The 21,125-nt window shown below is 40.6% G+C and overlaps 1 protein-coding gene across 1 annotated transcript in view; it reads left to right on the plus strand.

Annotated features, from left to right (window-relative positions):
- Positions 1 to 21,125, plus strand: part of SOX5 (SRY-box transcription factor 5) — an 881,700-nt gene that overhangs the window by 220,228 nt on the left and 640,347 nt on the right. The window contains exon 2 of the mRNA XM_075069816.1: positions 11,277 to 11,362. The gene's annotated coding sequence lies outside the window, so the exon portion shown is untranslated. The remainder of the gene's footprint in view (positions 1 to 11,276; positions 11,363 to 21,125) is intronic.

Below are 21,125 nucleotides of genomic sequence, written 5' to 3' on the forward strand. Positions count from 1 at the left end.
AGTGGAATGCTTAAATCTGCAAGTAGTTGCATATGATGGATACTTTTGCACCTTTTGAGAAGGGAACATTACTCTGGGTGTCTTCAAATCATACCTGGTTTCTTTACTCATGAAAACAGTACCACAGAGCCAATACAGCTACTGCTGAGTGAGCTGGAATTTATTCTGTCTCCCCTGACATCAACAGAAATGTCAACTAAATTCTGATAGCAGAATTGTAGGAGGCAGAAAGAACCCAGCTTGAGTTTCCTAGACTGATCACAGAGTTGGTTAGTCAGGAGGGGGGAAAGTCCAGTTATTTCATTGTAAAAGTGAATATATTTACATAGAAGAAATTGAGGAAGAGTTAATTTGGAACCCCCATGATGTCATTTTTAGTCATATTTCTAACATTAAATTCACATGAATCATATCAGAGATGAAAGGGAAGCAACAGAGATTGAAAAAGTGAGGTAGCAGTTGGATCAGAAGGACACAGCTAAAGCCATTTTCTGGCATACTAACAACTTTGAGAAAATGTTGTGCTGTTTCCATCAGTAATGTTAGAAAAGTTTGTGTGTTTTGGGAATACTCACAGGGTATTGTGTGTAACATAGCTCTAATAATATAGCTTATCTATCATGTTATGGAAAAAATCTGGGTGAGACTAAATCATCCTAGTGTCCGTTGTGCAGATGTGCCAGCATCTGCATTATAAACCAGTTTTCATTAGATATTTTTATATACAATACATAATAATGTATCAATGACAGCCTTGTCATTGTTGCATAATATTACTGTTACAAAGATAATACCTCCAGAAGTTGGAACCATGCAGGAAAAAGGATACTTTTATCAGAAATTTTTAGCTTTTATGCATTTCAGGGGAGTTGTAAAAACAACAAAACAAAACAAAAAACCTGATATTAAATGTATGCGGCTGTGAAGTTTGCAGTTGTGTGAATGATACTTTCTAAAAATGTTTCTTTGAACCATTAACTGCAGAAATGTTACTGAATTGATGTTGGGTGTTAGAAGAGCAGGACTGAAGTTCAGATGGGTGGAGGACAGAAGGAAGACCTAACTGTGACAATGTTAACTTTTGTGTTCCCATCGCATCCTCTTGGTTTACGTTTACACTTTACTCCCTTGCCCCCCACCCCAAGGCTTTCATGTAGGTATACAAAAATTAATTCCATTTTTCACTTTTTCTTGAGATTTTGATTTGTGGGTATGAATGGGGCAGTCTTGAATGCTAACACACCAGTGACACATTATCAGTCAGTCAAACTATGGAAGTCAAATAGTGAATATCTTGCTGTGTGCTGATTAGAATCTATTTGCTAATGTATTTTTAAACTCCTTTCTTCTTCCACCATCCATACCATGTTGTATTTGTAAGACGAACATTCCATGCAGTGTTGTTGTACCCATATTGGTCCCACGATATCAGAGAGACCAGGTGGTTGAGAGACAAGCTTGCACAGAGAAACTCAAAAGCATCTGTCTCTGACCAACAGAAGTTGGTCCATAAAAGATATTATCTCACCCACCTTGTCTCTCTAAGATGAACATTAGCTGAATGGTCTACATGTCTTCATTTCAATTCTGTAGCAATGTCTCATTGCAGTAATATTTGATGTAATAATTTTCCTGTTATTACAGACTTTCTAACTATCTTAATGGAAGTTAGACTGGCCACAGAGACATTCGTGAGAACTGCCTATGCAGTGACATTTAAACAATTTATTTGATCTCACTTTAGCTTACCTGCTCATGCCTTTTTTGCTCTGGTGTTAACCTTAGGAGAACTTGGTATATAATCACAAGTCTTTCAGTCAAATGCAACTTAACAAAATACTATTAATATCTGAGTGATGTATTAACCCTTTTGAGCACTTTTGCCAACATATGCTAACAAACAGATGTTTCTATGTGTATGCTTGGGTACTGCTGTTCAGCAGCTCATGGCTCAGTCTTAAAAAGGTTTGTGCAAGGGTGTGTGTGTTGAATGTTAGGGAGGACAAAATGTTGGCTTTGTGATTAACTCAGAGTAGTGTCCCTAAAGGACATCACTGTTGGAGATAAACTCTGATCACTCACTCTCTTAAGTAGAGCGAAATACAGAACATTACACAGCAGATGCTCTCAACGTTAAGTGTTGGTCTACAGGTGCAGTGAAGAAGGAAGAAATGGAAGGGGATGATGGGACAGCAGTGTGGGTTGTGTTCCAGTGCACTCTAGCAATCATCCAAGGAGATTTTTTTGGACACTTTGAAGATACCAGATTTGTGGCTACTGTATTACAGTCAAAATGTGATGAAATAGTTTGTGTTGGAGAGGGAGTGCCCTTGTCTAAAAAGCTAGAATTATGGCCTTTTGGGTGAAAATAGAATATTTTTACTGTGGTTGACAAAGCTTCTTCCATTGTTGGCCATGGTTAGGAGTACTGTTACCCATTTGCCCAGAATTTGGCTAAGAATGCTTTTTTAAAAATTTACCACTGGTAGCCATGGTCACTAATCTCCATATCAAGCCATTTGTCAATAATCAAGACTGACCAGCAGGAAGGAGCATGCTGGGCTAATAATAGGCTGATCACAGCTGACTCTTTGCAACAGTGACCCTTCTACTCAATTTAATCAAATAGACAGCAAAGTCAGCATTACAAATCAAAGTCTCAAGTGGTACTGTGAGTGAGGTAAACTTTGTTATATACCTGGTTTGTTATAGCATGACCAGAATTATCACCAACTCTTTCTCACTTACCTAAAGAGAACCTTATGCTTTTGGATTTCTCATACAAAAGTACTGTGGCACCTTATAGGCTAACAGACATATTGGAGCATGAGCTTTCGTGGGTGAATACCCACTTCACCCACGAAAGCTCATGCTCCAATACATCTGTTAGTCTGTAAGGTGCCACAGGACTCTTTGCTGCTTTTACAGATCCAGACTAACATAGCTACCCGTCTGATACTCATGCAAAAGTGTAATTCCTGTGTGTGTGTGTGTGTGTGTGTGTGTGTATATACACTCATACACACATATCATTTAATTGCAGCCCTAAATTTCACTTATTTCATATGCACACCAGTTACTAATGATTTTAATGGACACGAATGGCTATTTACTCTGATTTACTTCCTTGGACAATGCGTTCTAAGAGTTAAGGTGCAAGGTAGTTCCTGGGGATCAGTACTGGGAAAGGGCAGTGACTTCAGGTGCAGCCCTTAACATCAGCTGGCCATTAATTCATGAGAAATGCCTGGTGATGGGGTCTTTCCTGTTTTTATTAACTGAAAACAGGGGAGAAAGCTTAATCTGTCCTTGGCATGTTTTTAGAGAATGAAAGAGAATGACTAGCCTGAATGTTAGATTTTATTCATAATTTTTCAGCATTCCTTCCCAGCTCATATGTATCAGTCATTGGGCCCTGGTTAGGCATGAAATGAAACCATGGTAATCATTTGTCTGAGTTAAAATACGTCTATTTATATCCTGTTCCAATTGTCTAAATATGTGAAAACTTGAGATAGACCAACAGGGCTATTGGTTTTCAAAACATTTTTTCGTTTGCATGGGAGTGATGGAGAAGGTTGGGAATAAACTCTACTAATATTTTTGGAAAGGCACAAATAATGACTAATCATATTGCCCTGGGGAAGTCAGGGCCCTTTCGCACAGAACAGTCATACCTTTAATGGTGTTGCTGTAAAACCATCTGAGCTGCAGAAAGGTTAAAATAAAAATAGATAAGGAAAGAGCAAGAAATAAATTGAGTTGGCTGAGAAATATTTGCATCCACTATGTGGTCCTGTTTGAAGAGGACTATATTGATGCAAACTAGGTACCTTTTAGTTTGCAGTGGCAGTGTCCACATGGGGCAGTTAGAGTGCAGCATTTTGGTGCACTCTGCAATTCACACTCCCATAGTCTGCACTCCGTAGACAAGACCTAAGACCTGGCCATTACCGCCAAAAAGTCTACTGCTACAGCTTATAGCCAGCTCAGTATTAACCTGTTCGGATGTGACGCTGAGCAGATAGCAACTGGTAAATACTTGGGTAGCATCATAGATGGTGCTGGAGGATTCTTGATAGATGTAGACTCTCGTATAGCAGCTACTGCATGTTTTGGGCCCTTCAGTGGCCTCTGTGGGGATGCGGTGACAGCAAACTTACCACAAAATTGCAGAGCTATAGGACCACAGTTATACAAACACTTTTGTTTGGAAGTGAAACATGGGTGCTCAGGAAGGCTGAAGAATACCAGATTGAAGTTTTCAATTCTCATTGTTTTCTGCAGTTGAGCCATATTAAGAGGAAGGAGAAGATCAGAAATGAGGATATTCTAAGCTAAGCTGAGCCACTGACTCCATCAGCACTGGTTTGATGTTGATGAATTTCTTGGCATGCACATATTACTAGAACGGAAGACCAATGAATTCTGAAGTGTCTCCCCCCCCCCACCCCCAAAGAATGCCGCTATATGACTGGTGAGCCAAATGCTTTGGTGGCATGACAAAATTGCCAGCGAGGGACCTAAACTGAATATGTAGCTAGATTATCTTCTGTAACTAGCCAGAGATTGATCCGGGTAGTGCTTGATCTGCAAGGAGTTTGGAATTTTCCAGGATGATGATGATGATTGATGATGACTTGACTGTGGAAAGTCTTTGTGTGACTGTTGAATTTCTACAATGAAATTACAATATCCCCATCCAGTGAAAAGAGAAAACATTGGGCCATTGATGGCACAGAAACAAAACTTACTCTTATTTGCCTACATATCTTACTTGGTTCACTAAGGCTCCTATCCTGCATACACTTGAAGCATGGGATTGGTCCCGTTGACTTCACTTGAATTATTTATGTATTTGTTTGTTTCACATGTTCACAAATACTTGAAGACTGAGACCCAAAAGTTTGCACTGGAAACGTTTCAGGCCTCTTTTCCCTTCCCCGCACTGTTCAATAAAAACCAGAGGTACTGACTTAAAAGCTTTATTCTGGAAAGCTGGGAGTCCTGATGGATTAAAACAACATGACAAAACTGGCCTTCCGTGCACGTTTGTCCATATTGCTCATTAGAACTGAGCAGTTTCTTCATTCATTGTCCATGCACAACATGTCTATGCTTACTGTGAGTACTATACTCATCTTTCATAGGGACTTAAGCTTTCCATCCAGACTTTCTGTACCGGTGGAGAGCATTCTAGGCTACGATCAGTTTTCCAAAGTCTTTTGGTGTACTTTTTCCCTGTAACATCATATTCCCGGACTGAAGACCACCAGAAGACTCTGGGCCTGCTTTACCATTGCCCTGTATAATCCTTTATACCCCTGCAAATGCTACTATTCAAATACAAGAGCATTATACACCAATGTTGCACTGGTTTGGTAACAGGGAGTTGGGTCCTGTGTCCTTCGACTAACAAAAATCATATATAGGGCCTATTTCACTAACATTTCCACAATTATTAGGCTGTGAATAGAGATAATTTCACATGGACAAAAATCAGTTGTTAATTTCTTTACATTTTCATTTAAAAAACTTCCTAACCTAATGTTTATTTGAATGTATTTTGTCCTTGCCTTGTTTTGACATGTTTAGCTTCTCTTCAAACTAAAAATTAAAAGAGAACCTTCAGTGGAAATATGAAATTACAGAAAGCCAAGAGCAGGTGATCGATTATGAAATTCACTATGAATAAACTCAAAGACTGAGAATTCCCCTCTTCCCACTTTTCTTTTGTGTGTGTATGTATGTGTCCTGCTCAGTGTTTACCTACCCTATTTGTCCCCCATCTGGTGTCTGCTCCAGCACCTGCCTGGCTGTTCCAGAGTCAAGAGTACTTTAGCCTTTTCACTATCAAAAGGAAGAGAAAATAAAATATAGATTAAAAATGTGAAAAGGAGGGGGAGGGGGAACACTTCCATAGATTTTTCTTAATGTGATTTTTTGTGTTGATTTTTTATTGTTGTTTTGTTTGGGCAAGTTTCTTGCCATGTACCTTTGCATTTGCATTTCCTGTTGATGGGCAATTTTTAAACTGTTTATTGTGCTCTTTTGTTTAGCTGTTCAAGAGCTAAAACAAAAGCCACCAGGCCCTGTGAGGGACCCATTTGCATGCGGCAAGCGTTGCCCGAGGAAAAAGTAATTGCTAATGCATATTTATGTGGCACAAATTTGCCATTTGTTTATGCATAAAATTATCAATAGTGCAGGGCGGCCCAGCCGTAGAAAATGGTGACCTTTTTAGCTTAATAAATAGAAATCAGCTGTTGTTGTGAAGAGATCAGCCATTTATTCTGTGTTGAGGGACACTGCCGGGAAAACGTAGATTGGTGCTGGCAATATCATTAAATGGAAGGCCAATGACCCTTTCGGTATAGTCTATTATACTTTATCTAATAGAGGATAAATGACTCTGGTTGGCAAATAGATTAAAAAAACCCTCCAGACCCCTCTCTTATACTTCAACCACATAGATTATGAGCAAGTAGCCACTGAGGAGGTAATCTTAGACAAACCTGTTACTGTCATTCTAGAGTGACTCAGTTTTAAAGCAGTATCTCTATGCTAGTCCTTGGCCATTTTGATAAAATGGATCTGAATTGAAAAAAAAAAAACACCAACTGTGATTATTCTTTTCACAGTGACAGACCTGAATCTGTTGTATTTTGTAGGGCTTTGTGTTGGGTTGGAGAGTGCATCTGCTGCAGTAACTAACAGTTCATCTGTCCAGAAAGCAGCATTCTATAAGGTTTCATTGCAATCGTATTTTGTGGTAATAAAACTGAGACAGTCAGTTTCAAAGGGGAAGGGAATGAGGGCCCTTCTGAAGACAACAGTGAGTTTTAGGAAGTAGGTGTGACAAATTTCTCTACTTCCTCCCGCTCCCACCCCACCAACCTTCAATTTTTCATGTGAACATAGTGCTGGTAAAGGTTTGCCAGATTACAGATCTAGTGAGTGAAGTCCTTTATCTGCAAAACAGGTACACGCAGGGCCGGCGCTTCCATTGAGGCTAACTAGGCAATTGCCTAGGGTGCCAGGATTTTCAGGGGGCGGCATTTTGCGGGGGCGGCAGGCGGCTCCGATGGACCTGCTGCAGTCCTGCCTGTGGACGATCCACTGGTCCCGTGTGGCTCCAGTGGACCTCCCGTAGGCACGGCTGTGGCAGTTCCACTGGAGCTGCGGGAGCGGCGCATGGGGTGGCAAAATGGCCGTGCGCCTAGGGCGCGAAAACCTCTAGCGCTGGTCCTGGGTACACATGGGAAGTGGCAATGAATGCTTCTTCATGGAGCCCCACTAATGTGCCTCAATCCTGATAGGCAACCTTAAGACCCAAGGAGGCAAGAGTGAACAATGGCGAGTTCCTCAAGTACCTGTAAAAATGTGCAAGTGGAAGAACACCAGAGTTTTCTACATCTCTTGTTTTGCTCCATGTAGTATATTGCAGACTTGTTTACACTTGAGATGCAACAGCAGCACAGCTGTAGTGCTTCAGTGTAGACCCCACCTATGACGATGAGAGGGGTTTCTCCTATTGGTGTAGGTAATCCACCTCCCCAAGAGGTGGTAGCTAGGTCCACGGAAGAATTCTTCCATCTACCTAATGCGGTCTACCCGCTCAGGGGTATGGATTTTTCCTTTTCCATACTTGCAAAGGATTGTCCTGTTTCATGGTGGGGAAGGGCTGAGTCACTTGGGAACCATGATCTGTTTGCTTTCTAAATATCAATCAGAACATCACAAAACAGCCACCATTACATTCTGTACTGACACCTTGTTAGTGGTCTCAATAGAGAGGCAAAAGAGTGAACCAAAGGAAGCCTCAATCAGCATTTCACACCTGCAGCGGGGTCCCTTCAGGGCAAGGCAGTATGGGAAAGCTTGTCCTTTCATTGCCTGTGACTATTCAGTGGAGAGACTAGGGCTGTCAGCTTGGCCTTTTCACCAACAGTTCTACATTCATGTAAAATCTCATTTATTTAAAGTGGTTTTTAAGCCACAATAGAAGTCTTTGGAGAAATGCCTGGTACTGTTTAAGGTCATTAGCTTTCTTCATGCCCACAACGGCCCTCACCTTATTATGGCACTGCTTGGGAAGGAAGCCTCCAGTCTTGTCTGTACCCATGACCAGGGACGCTGGAACAGAGGGGACAAGGGGCCATGACCCCATCACTTTTAGAGGTGGAGGGCTATGCCCTCCCACTTCTAACCTGCCTTAAGGGCAAGTGGTGGGAAGAGGGGGCAGAGAGGAGTGAACAAGGGTGGAGACTTGGGGGAAGAGGTGGAATGAGGGTGGGGCCTCGGGGGAAGAGGCAGAGCCATGGTTCGACACATATGGCCCCTCACACACACACTTGTTGGGAGCCTCCAGCACTCCTGCCCTTAACTTTGTTTGTAGGAAGTTAACTACTGTTTTCACTGAGCTGTTGCCCTCTCTTCGCATGCTATCTTGCACCTGCCCCAGCAGTTACCCCAAATCGAGTTCATTTTGTCTCAAATGCAAAAATATTTGCAGGCAACATTATAGAAATAGAGGAACAAATAATAAAATAAAGAGTAACAAACATAAGCTTGCTTAGACAAATGCTATGGAAACCATAGTAGAGTGGAACTAAACATAATTACAAAGTGTCGCCTGAGTTTCCTCACATGGCAGAAACATCCTTTTTTTCCCTCACCCAGCTTAAAGCTCTCTTTGTCTCACGGTTCTGTGTGTATGTCGGTCACACATCTGTCTCATAACTGTAACCAGAAGTCGAAATATCTGAAGTCTCCATTAGCATCTGGGGATTGCCTTATCTTCTGGTTAATAAACAGATGCTATCAGGTTTTCCTTTTGCAGATTTTCCTTTCTGCTTGAAACAAACTTAGTTATGTTTTTGCCTGGTCCAAACAGATCTGCTTTTTCCAAAAGCTTCTTTCCAACACAAATGTTGATCCTAGAAGGGTTCCCACTCTATAACTGAAGGCTCACATTCACTCATTCTTTTACTCCCTCCCCCCAATTATAAAACAACTCTTTTGAGGTATGCTGAGTAGGTCCAGGCAGCCGAGACTGGGAGGTGACGTACTAGTAAGATTTATTTAGATAAAAGTGAATAGAAACTATTACTGTTATAGCAAATCCTTCTGGAATGCTCTTCCAATGGTCTTCTGATCGTCAAACTGTAATGCTCTTACTTAGCTTTGGTAAAACCTTGCCCTTCAAATAGTCCCACTGACTTCAACAGGCCTTCATGTTGAGCAGAGCTATCACAGTCTTGCCTCAGACCTTCAGGGTTAGAGTGCATTCTGCAGTGTGTCAGCAGAGTGACTGGGCCCTTGACTACACCCAACACTGGTTTAACTTAATTAGTTTTTAAACTGATATAGCTACAACAGTTCAGACCCTTTTGTGGACAGGCTTAATTTGGTTTAAAAGTGGGATTTTTGGTTTAGTTAAACTGGTTCCCAGCTGACTTGTGAAATAAGTCTGCTTTTAAATGAAATAAGAGCATACTCATTGCCTTTTGAATTAATTGAGTTGTTTAAAATTACACCCAAGATTAAACTGTTGCAACTTTCTTATGAAGAAAAGTCCTGATTAACCTTGCTATTATGATGTTTGGCAGTTCATGATAGAAATTAATTGATGAATTAGATGAATATCATTCTTTTTAATTCTGTTTTTAAGGAATGGGCAGGAGATAGTAGTGTACCTTTGCTTTGGGTTTTAGGAAACATTACGTAAATCTGTTGGTGTATTTGATTACCATACAATGGTATAACGGGCCACATCCTCAGCTGGCATATAGTGGCATAGGTCTGTTGACTTCAGTTTCCACCACCTGGAGCGTGTGACTCTGTTAGAATGAATGGAAGGGTCTGATCCTGTTTGCAACCCATCCTCAGCTCTTGTTGTATTCGTGTTGCAGCAGGAAAACATTGGGGGTTCGGCTCAGAGAAGATAAGGTCCATTGAGGATAAAGGAAGATAATGTGACAAATTCTGTGCTGTACTGGTTAGCTGGTGGATGTTTCGTATGGGTTATAATCGGAAAAAAAATCTGCAGCTTGGCTAGTGTTACTGAATGTGACGACCAGTCCACTTTGTGAGCTAAGCAATTTATGCTTTCTAAATTCTTTAAGATATATTACAATTAATTAGTATACAACCCTGAACTTGATGAGAGATTGTCTTCACCTTAGAAAGCAGAGCTTGATTTCAATGAACCTATACTGCTTACCATCTCCTGAGGATATAGCCATTTTTTTTTTTGTCTGTTTATTTCCTCTTTCAGTATGGATCAGATTTTCATTTGGAAAATCCACACAAATAATCATCTTAATAGGAGTCCCTTTTTGTGGTGAAATTTACAAACAAAATATAGGGAATTTATTCCTGTTTGGCATACATTATTATGTAAGCACCCATTTTTTGAACTTTATATGCTTTATATTTATGTTCCAACTTTACTATGTGTCTGCTACATTCATGGAGTATTATAGGAACCATACAGTTGCCAAAATAATCCCACAAAGTTAATTTAGTGGAGAAAGTGTCTGCCTCATATTTTAAAGGTTTTTCAGATTCTATCAGGGTTTATTTTTTCAATGTAAAATCCCCATTGATTTTTCTCCATCAGTATGATTGTTAATCTCTCCTGGCACTTTTCTAAACCACAAAAACCTGATGCAAAACATGATGCCAGGTTAGAAAATAATATCAAACTCTTTATATTATTCAATCTCTTTTCCACTATAAATTAATGAGGTGGAAATTTAGTGTCCCCATTTTACAGACCGACTGAGGCACAGAGAATTTAATTGAATTGCTTATGGTTACACAGACACAGGACATCAGTGAGTGGTGGAGCCTGAAACAGAACAGAAGAGTTGTTGACTGTCAGTCTTTTACTCTCACCCCTGGACAATCCTGAATAGTCTACTCACATACGAATGTTACAGGTGTAAAAATGGAACCACTGAGTTAGGGTTAGCTGTTCAAAGGGTCAAGAGAACCAGGACAAAATTAGAGCTGTATTGGTTATGATGATAAGAGGGAGTCTCTTTAGTTCTAATAGTCTCTAGCACTCTCTCTCTCTGTCAGCTTTTACATGTGAAATATTTTGGGTCACACATCAATTTACACCAGCCTCTGTTTTGCAAGAAAGAGATCTTGAGCCAAATAGCAAGGAAGAGTGTGGTGTTAGAGGAACCCAAGCTTTTATTTTATGTTTTGGATGCATTTTCCTTTTTAAATCTTACTGTTGATATGCATTTGGTTTTGTTTTCTAGCCTTCCTCTTGCTGATGACCGGGTTCCTGCTTGATCCTGTTTACAAGATTCCAAAGGTTGAAAATAACCCAGCTCCTCAGCACTGGGTAGGAAAACAAAACCATGTAAAGACACTGTGCAATTACTCGAAAGAGTTAGCAATATGGAAATGTGTGATGCAAGGGAAAACATGGAGGAAATAGAGTCAGTTATAAGGTTGCCACAATACACATCAGTACCGAGATTTTTTTCTCACTTAATATGTACTGTACATATATCTATTAATTAGTTTTGATATTCGCTCTGGAATTCTCTCTTGGGACAAACTTTTCAAAATAACTTAAAAGTGCTGGTGAAGTGTGTTCAACTGGTAGTCCTGTGGTAGTCCTGGGGCAAAGCAGGGAAGCTTGTACTCACTGAGCAGCGCTCTGAGGTGGCAGCGGCGGGAGGCCCTTCAGTCGCTCCGCATCTTTGGCAGCACTGAAGGGCTCCCCGCTGCCGAAATGCCGCTGAAGACCCAGAACAACTGAAGGGCCCCCCACCGCCGAAATGCCGCCGCTGCAGACTCGGAGCACCGCTGGGTGGGGAAAGGGATTCTTGGCCAGGGCTTGCAGGGCCCGGGGCCTGGAGCAAATTGCCCCACTTGCCCCTCTCTCTGGGCGGCCCTGCCTAGAGGCTACAGTCTTCATTATTTATCCTAACTATAAAACAGGGCAGCTGTAGTTCAGGCTTTTTTGCCTGGGCACTGTGCCTCAACTTTCCCTTGAACTGACCACATTTTGGCATGAGTGGGTTGCATGCTTTTCCTTTCCATTAAATTTATGGCCTCTCCTACCAACACTTACTAGCATGGGTAGAGAACTACCATTGCATTTGTTGTATTTGCAACAGTTGTTATGAATTCTACAGGATCAGATGTGCTAAGACAGGTGAAAACTGATTTTCAGGAATCTGTTTTACCCGTACATGACCCTGATTCAGCAAAGCATTTATAGTATGGGAGAGGCAGGGTCAGATTAATGTAGTGGCTTTAGGGGCTGCAACCTAGGACCTTGGGCTAAGGGGGGCCCTGCAGACCTCCGGGCTTGATGCAACCCACTGCATCTTTTAATCCGATCCATGACAAGTCTCCCCGCACCCTCACCTGCACCCCAACCCCCTGTCCCAGCCCTGGTCCCCCTGCTGCACCCAAACTCCCACCCAGAGCCCGCACCCTGAACCTTCTGCTGCACCCCAACCCACTGTCCCATCTCTGGCCCCACCCCAGAGCTCACCCCCCAAGCTGGAACTGCACCCCCTGCTGCATCCCAATCCCCTGCCCCAGCCCAAATGTCACTTCAGTCAATGGGTTTGCTCACATCCTTAAAGTTAAACATGTGCTAATGTGCTTTGCTGAATTGGAGCTTCAGTGCAGAGCATTTTCCAGAACTCCCTGCACTGCTTTAGGATCCCATGAGCCAGTTGTCATTGCTTGTATAGCAGGGTGGGGCAGAGGGAAAAGAGAATATTTAAAATCTCAGGTCTCAGCAAGTAGGTAGAGCAATATATTGGGAAACATTTCTAAAATACGATTATTTTGTCTATCCACCTGCTCTGTTATTAATTTGGCATGTTGAACAGCTTTGTCATTTTCCTTAGTTTGTTTCAATTTATAAAATAAAATATAAAGATCATTTTAAAAGATTTTGCGTTAAACTTTGTAAAGTTTTTATTAACATAGGTTTTTCCTAGTACTGCTAGGAAATTCTGTGCATGTCTGGTAATTTTTGTAAGAATTGATTTGTAAATGTATGTTTTAGTTTAAAAGGTTGTGAGGGTTTTATTAAAGCCTCGATATTTACAAATAAATAGAAATTGAGAAAAACTTTTTATTTTTGGTCAGTGCAATTCAGTTTCTGTTGTGTAAGCCTGGCAGGTTACACTAGTACAGGTGTTACAAAAATTAACATGTTAAGAACTTAAGTATATTGTTAACTTTACTACCTTGAATGGAAAGTGTTTGCAGGATTGGGACCTCGAAGCCTGATCCTAAGACGTACTGAGCACCTTTTAGAGATGGATGAGTATCTTCATCTCCCTTTGACTTCAAGAGGAGTTGAAAATGCTGTATACCTCATAGAGTACTGAATTCCTCTAAGGACTGGGCTCCAAGTAACTTGACCTGTTTCCCTTCTGCTTTGCACCTTGTAATATCATTTATGCCTTTGCAAGGTAAGGGTGGCCACGTCTAGACTACGCGCCGTATCGGCGCGTTAAAATCGATTGCTCGGGGATCGATATATCATGTCTGATCTAGACGGGATATATCGATCCCTGAGTGTGCTTATATCGATTCCGGAACTCCACCAAAACCAACAGAGTTCCGGAATCGACATGGCGAGCCACGGACATCGATCCCACGTGGTGAAGACGGGTGAGTAAATCGATTTTAGATATTCGATTTCAGCTACTCTATTCTCGTAGCTGAAATCGCGTATCTAAAATCGATTTTCGTGCATAGTGTAGACCTGGCCGGTGAAATGCTACCAAATCAGATTTCTTTACTGACCCACAATGGGAGGCATATTTTTTTCCTCAGGTATCAGGAGCGGCACCAGAGTTTCTGGCGCCCTAGGAAGAATTCAGGGGGTGGCATTTTGTGCGCTCCCCACGGGGCGCGGGAGATTCCGGTTCCACTCCCATCGCTCCGCTGAAGAAGGACCCTCTACCGAAATGCCTCAGGCGACAGCAGCAGTCATTGAGCTGCTCAATTGTCTGCCGCTGTTTTCCGCGACACATCCTTCTTCGGCGGCGTGACGGGAGCGGAACCGGAACCGGAAGCTCCCATGCGTGCCATGGGGAGCGCACAAAATGCCTCCCCCAAATCCTGGCACCCTAGGCGCCTAGGGTCGCCTAATGGAAGCGCTGGCCCTGTCAGGTATAAATGAGCACACAAGATGCAAGGCAGTGAAGAATCAGGACCACTGTAACTGAGGATTTTGGGCTAGATCCTCAGCTGGTGAAATCGGCATAGCTCCATTGACTGAAATGAGTTGAGGATCTGACACGCAGATCTGGGGGCATGTTTAGAATGTTCCCCTGCAGCGTTTGTAACTCAAACAGCAGCACTTCATTGGTGTATGAAAAAGAGAGAGAGGAACTGGCTGAACAGACTAGTTAAGTGAATTGAGAAAATACATAAACAAATAACATAAATGGTGAAAAGTAAATTAGCCGATGAAATATCTCCCCATGTCAGTGACTGAAGGTGTTACTGAGAACACAGATAAAGAATTTTTTTAACATATGGCTTTGATGTTGACACACACGCCTTTAGAATGTGGATGTGTGTGTTTGTGCTTTTAGTCCACATGGGGGAAGTGGGACCTAGTCTTCAATCATTGTCTTGGACAAATTCTATAGAAATCAGTGAATGGAAGACTGTAGGGCCTTGGCTACACTGGCACTTTATACTTCAATAAAGCCTCCCAGAGCGCTCTGCCTTACTTCCCGTCCACACTGGCAATGCACATAGAGCGCTCTGACTCCTTGGCTAGAGCACTCCTGGTACTCCACCTCCACCAGAGGGATAACAGCTATTGCATATTGGCTGAGATACCCCAGGGCCAGTGTGAATGAGGCGTTACATTACGGCGCTCTGAATGAGCTCCAGAAATGTCCCATAATTCCCTTAAGTCAAGTGGCCTCTCTTCTCTTTGTTGTGAAATCAGCTGAGGAATGCGAAAGTGCTTTTCAGAGCTCCCTTTCAGACAGTGGCTGCTTATCTGCAATGGGGCAAAGCAAACATTTACTGAGTGAGTGAGTGAGTGAAAGGCCGGGGGGCTAAGGGGATATGAACTTACAAGATAGTGTGCTGACACACTCTCGGCACTCCAAAAACCCACCTACTCTCTCCCCCCACATACAAACAACACACTCCACCCCCCCCACACCATTTGAAAAGCAGGTTGCAGCCACTTGAATGCTGGGATTGCTGCCCATAATACACCACTCCCAATGCCGCTGCAAATGCTGCAAGTGTGGCCATGCCAGAGCACTTGCAGCTGTCAGTGTGGACATACTGGAGCGCTTTCCGTAGTGCACTCGCCGAAGGCTGGTTAACTCAAAGCGCTCTACATCTGCAAGTGTAGCCATGGCCTAGGACTGAGCCCACGTTCTGGACAGCTCTTCATGTGGTGTAAATCAGCATTATTCCATTGAAGTCAATGGAGCTTTGCCATTTGATACCAGATGACGATCTGGCCAATGGTGTCTTAAATGGTTGATTTTATTTACAAAAGCTTTGTGACTCACTTTTGTCTTTTAACTGCAGATAGTGAGTTGTGACCCTTTTTTGTACTGCTTCCTCTTCTTAGTGATCTTATCAAATAAGAAATCACTGTTTTACCAACTAGTGACCATTAATCTAGACAGCAAAACTTGTTCTTTATAGAAAAAAATAAATTCTTCTATATGTTGTTGAATAATTTCTGAATAAGAAAAGGTCACCATATAATGGGTGACATTTTTTTTTTAAGTCCTTCATTTAAACAGAGGTCACCAGCCTTTGAGAATGAGCCACTTTGTTGACAAATCTGTCATCTAAATTGAACAACATTAATTAGAAGTTTGTGCTGCAGATTTTTATTTTTTAATGTGAGTGGCGGTATCAACAAAAATATATAATGAATTTCATTGAAGATGATTTTAAAAGGCCTGCCACCTGTAGATAAAAATGTGTATTACTCCGCATACATAATTATCAGGACTGAAAGGCCATGGCACAAACCCCCGACCTTTTCAAATCAAAACACTCGCTGTAAAGAAAGGAGGCACTGATTTCTCCAGCTATGCAAATATAGGACTCTTGTATCTACTCAACTATACCAACACTCCAGTCTATATCTAGTTAAAGAGACACTTCAGAGTGCTTTGTAGGCCTAAGGTTGGCCTCCATTTTCCCCTGCTTGGAAAGTTCACATTTGTTAATGTGTAGGGATTTATTTTTTTAAACCAAACTAGTGCATTATTAAAAATATTCAGTAGCACAACTCTTATGAGACACCCTACAATAATAAACCTGTGTGTGTGTATGAAGAGGATGGAATAATGTTGTGTATGCACACACATTTCAGCTTCAGGCTTTCCACAAGGTTATTTACAAGCAGGGAGAAAAACAAACAAACCTATCATTGTAAAAATTATGAAAAGTACTTTGATGGTCCTTTTAAAGTCAGTTCACCAAACATTGGTCACAGCAAAAGCCTGAAAGGCAACTCACAATTCCCCCCATGAACAATCTAAGCCCAAGGTTGCTGTTTATAGCTTTTGCTTACAGTATTGGGGAGAAAGACTAAAGGGAAATAAAGGATGTGAGCGAAAGACTTTTTGTTTTCATATGAGTGTTTGGAACACCAAGCAAGCAAAGAAGCAGCTATTTTAGCTAAGCTAATGTAATAGAAGACTATTGCACCCAAACTGTCTCAGCAGAACTTCCTGTATAATTAGATTGTAAATCTTCTCAGCTGAGGAAGTTTTGCCCAGGGTCAGATTGTCTAAGTAATAATCCATTCTACATAAATTAGAAAATTTGAACTGCTGGGATAAGTTATTGCATTTTTGTTTTTTAATTCCTAATATAACTCAGGGAACTAAGTGCAATGTTTCTTCTTTTCTTTTTTTAATTATGTTTACATCTCTGAACTTTTAATTACCTAGGAAGGCCTTTTTGTGTATGTCTATTGCCATTTTCCTGGGTAATGATGGCGGAGTTCCTTTCTGGGCAAATTAACACAGTTCTTAATATACTTTAAGGAAGTGATACCACAAAATCCTCTGGCCACTGCATTCTATGATATCACTTCCTTTACAAAGCATATGTTAGGAGATTCTGCTGCTCTTTAATCCTGCTGCAGTTTTGTGATGCTGAAGTTTTACTTCAAGCTATGACTCTCTTGTTCTGCAAAGGTTAGGATTGCTACCTTCAGGGTAAGAATTAATGGGCACGGTTTTGCTAATAACTAGTTATACAACATGAAGGCTTCTGTGGTTAAAATTTAATTATTTTATTTGAAAAAGGAAAAGATTAGAAAGTGGATATGTTTATTGGGTTATATAAAAATGATTGTGGGCTAAATTTTTAAGCCAATACTCTGGCAAAATTCCCATTGGGACCTCAGGATTTGGCCTTATGTGAGCAAATAGGGTTAGGATTGCTTCCTTGATTAGGATCCGTTAAGGTATGAGCTGATTCTGAGTGGCGGATCTTTATCTATTCCTATCTATAAGCCAGGTTTTGTAAAATGATATGCGGTCCTGATTTTCAGAGGGGCCTCTCAACTCATTCTTCAGTTTTTATTGGAATAGATACTTGTGGGCACATTTTATAGTTCTTATACTTGTGTTAACCTGACTTGTGCGTATTACGCATCTTGGGATAGATCCTGAAGATGCTGTGCATACCCAAGAAGTGCTGAGAATCAGTGAACGGTGTCCAATGCCTTGTGGTAGCCCAAAGCACCTTGCAGCATCAGGCTGTTTTCAAGTGCAAAGTCAAAGGTCACTTCTAGTCATATATCTTCAATGATCTAGAAATAAACAGGTATGTTGAGTAGTAGCGTTATTGCAACCATAACGAATTTTTAACGTATGTGTAAAATAGAGAGGAGGATGGGAAGGGCCAAGTAAACCTTAGTATGAAGAAAAATGTAAATTATTTTTTCATTGTGAATGAAATTGTGCTTATCATGATTTTTTTAGTTACTTTTTTATTTAAACTTTCTCTTCCAATATTTGAAATTCAAATACAACAACATTTTGTTAATGAATCTAGAATAAAAATAAAGAAACTGACTAGGAACAAAAGTTGAACTGTCTCACGTCAGATCTAATATATGTGTGCTCCAGATGAGAAAAATGTGTATTCTAAACAAGCAACCATGGATCTTGAGATGCAGGAGGACTTTCGCTAGCCTACTGCCAATTTCACATGTTCAGGTGCCCAATAGTTCCTTCAGCTGGACAGTCTACAGAGGGTTACAAAATACCAGGGAAAAGTATTTGTTTGGAAAAACAACAGGGAGCATTAGAACAGGCCCTGAAAATAGGAATATTCTCAATTTTCACAGCCATTAGGTCATCCTTTTACCATCTACAACAGGAGCAAATGTATTCTTTATTATTTCACTCTGAAATGCTAGTCAATTTTAAAAAAGGATAACACTCTAGAAGGCATGTGAAAAATTCAAGATGTTTGAAAGCCCTTTGAAACTGATAGTTTGGGGAGACACCAAAGCATTCAGGTGCCCTTGGAAACACACAAGAGCAGTGCAAGTCAGAAGATAAGTGGAGGTCGAAAAATAGTTCAAACAGCCTGCTCTCATTACTGCCATCATAATCCTTATAACAATTCCATTTTTATGTTTTTAAACTGTTCAGTATTATTATTTAACAGCAAGAAACATTGCCTTTGTGTAGGAACTCCAGAAATAAAAGAAATCAGAAATCAGACCTCAAGACTACTTGTGAGACAGAAATAATCCAGCCATTATTTCTAATGTAAAAGGTTTGTGAATAGCATGATTTGCCTAGAAGCTGTTTTCCAACCTAATAACTCCCAGAATAATGTCCTAAAACTGTTTCCAAGAGGATTAGGGCCCACATAACTATTAGATACTACAACTTTTAAAAAAAAGTTAATTTCTGATTGGCTGAGAGGTGAGTTTAAATTTAGGTTATAGGTTCTTATTTAGTGGAATAATTTTAAATCTCTCTGAAGTCAGAAAGTATTGGAGTAATCCTCTAGAGAAGGACTGTCTGAGTTATATGAGAGAGAGGGAGAGAGTTAAATATATATATTGCTTATTGTTATAATGATCTCCAAGATGGTCATTAACTAGATTTTTAATCCATTTGGGAGGGGTTTTCTGTTTGTTATTTTTCTTAATCTTCTGCTTCAACTTGCCTTGGGCAAAAAACATTCAAAATGGGCTAAATCACAGCTGAATACTTAGTTTGTTGGTTAACCATCACTTGAACAGTCTTCACTGGAGAGGCTATGTAATAGAGAATTTATTATCTTTAATGATGATATTGATGTGTTTCTAAAGTGTGCATAGGTTTTATGTGTTTTTCTGCTCGTTAATTTCCTTCTTTAGTTGGCATGAGTTGTTTTAAATGGAAGGGAATGAAAGATGCAGGTTCAAAGTGACTGAGAAATGCCTGATATAAAGGAGCTAGGCATCAATAGTTAGAAGGAGAATACACAGGTATACCATTGAAGCTATTTGATAACAACCTGTTCAGCGAATTACTGTTAAATTGGCAAAACCTATCAATCTGTGCATTGCAATATTAATTCTGAAAGCTCACTGGAAAATCATGTGTATGCATGTTGAAATCTCTATCAAACACCAATTGTTTTTGATCTAGATGTGGCAAAACGCATTTAACTCATTGGCTGCTGCCTGATGTTCCAAGAGTGTCCCAGGAGATCTCATGAAAGGCCTGATTGATCGGGGAGGTACATCAGTTTTCTACTCCACTGGTGAACTGGGCGTTTAATGTGCACTAGAAGGTTCCAAGTCTGTCTTAAGATTGTATTCATTCTAGGAGGTGCGGTTCAGGACCTACCTCCAGAAAAAGCAATATATAGTTAATAAAAATAATATACCTGAGGAACGAACATCAGCTAAACGCTGGAGGCTGCTATAATTTTCCTGTCTTTTAAGTTAGTCCAGCATCTTGGGCAATTTTTAGGTAGCTCGCCAGTGCTTTCTAACTGCTGAAGTAATTGGCTACAAACTATTAATTGTTAAGTATAGGTCCAATTCTCTATAGTGCGAGATCTATCCTGAAAGGTGCTAATGGGAATTAATGAGTGAAAGGCAGACCTAGGTCCAGTCATGGGAAAATCACTTGTGTTGATGCATCAATTGACTATATCAACAATAGCTGAAAGTCAAGTGGTGTTCAATGATCAGATTTAGGGCCAAATTCTTATTTCTGATGCATGGTGTACAGAACACCAGATCCACATGTGGGGTTTGCTGCTGCTATGTGTACTTTAAACATATTTCACATGGCTCCCTGAAAAGCTCCCTGTTTCTTTACTGAATCACAAGCTATTAAGCCATATCCAAAGAAGGTAAAGCTGTGAATTAAACTCTTAAATTTCCTGACTCTGAAGGAATTTTTCAGAGTTTATCTTCTTCACCAGTTAGTAGCTTTGGTGGTTTGATTTAGATAAGCACCCAAAAAGAAATGGAACATTTTTCATGGAAAAAAGCTTCTTCACAACATTCCCTTCACTCTTTGCTCCAGGCAGGGTGGTCATAATGGGAGATCCGGTTTTATTTTGATATTTCAGTACTTTAAAAAAACAAATTTTCCTGGTTTCAGCTGGATTCTAAAGTGGTTTGAGGATCTTTTTAATGTAAATTTTAAATGTGAATTTTATCTGATCCGGTTCCATACTTGAAAAAATCATTCACCCAGGGTGAATACAAATCTTTCTTGGGGACATGCTATCAATTTCTACAGAACCTGAGGGGGTTTTTTTGTTTTTTGTTTTTCTAAAAATTTAAAAAATAAAAGGTTTCTAGTTCTTTTGGTTCCAAATGTAGCCTTTCAAATGCAGACTGAGTGTGATTGATGCATACCTGATGTGTAGAAAGAATAGTAAATGTGGCAGGTGATCAGCTTGGCTTAACAGTGAAATCCTTGCTGACCTTAAACACAAAAAAGAAGCTTACAAGAAGTGGAAGATTGGACAAATGACGAGGGAGGAGTATAAAAATATTGCTCAGGTATGCAGGAGTGAAATCGGGAAGGCCAAATCACACTTGGAGTTGCAGCTAGCAAGAGATGTTAAGAGTAACAAGAAGGGTTTCT

Source organism: Chelonoidis abingdonii, chromosome 1 (genome assembly GCF_003597395.2).
Source record: "Chelonoidis abingdonii isolate Lonesome George chromosome 1, CheloAbing_2.0, whole genome shotgun sequence".
NCBI lineage: Eukaryota > Metazoa > Chordata > Testudines > Testudinidae > Chelonoidis > Chelonoidis abingdonii.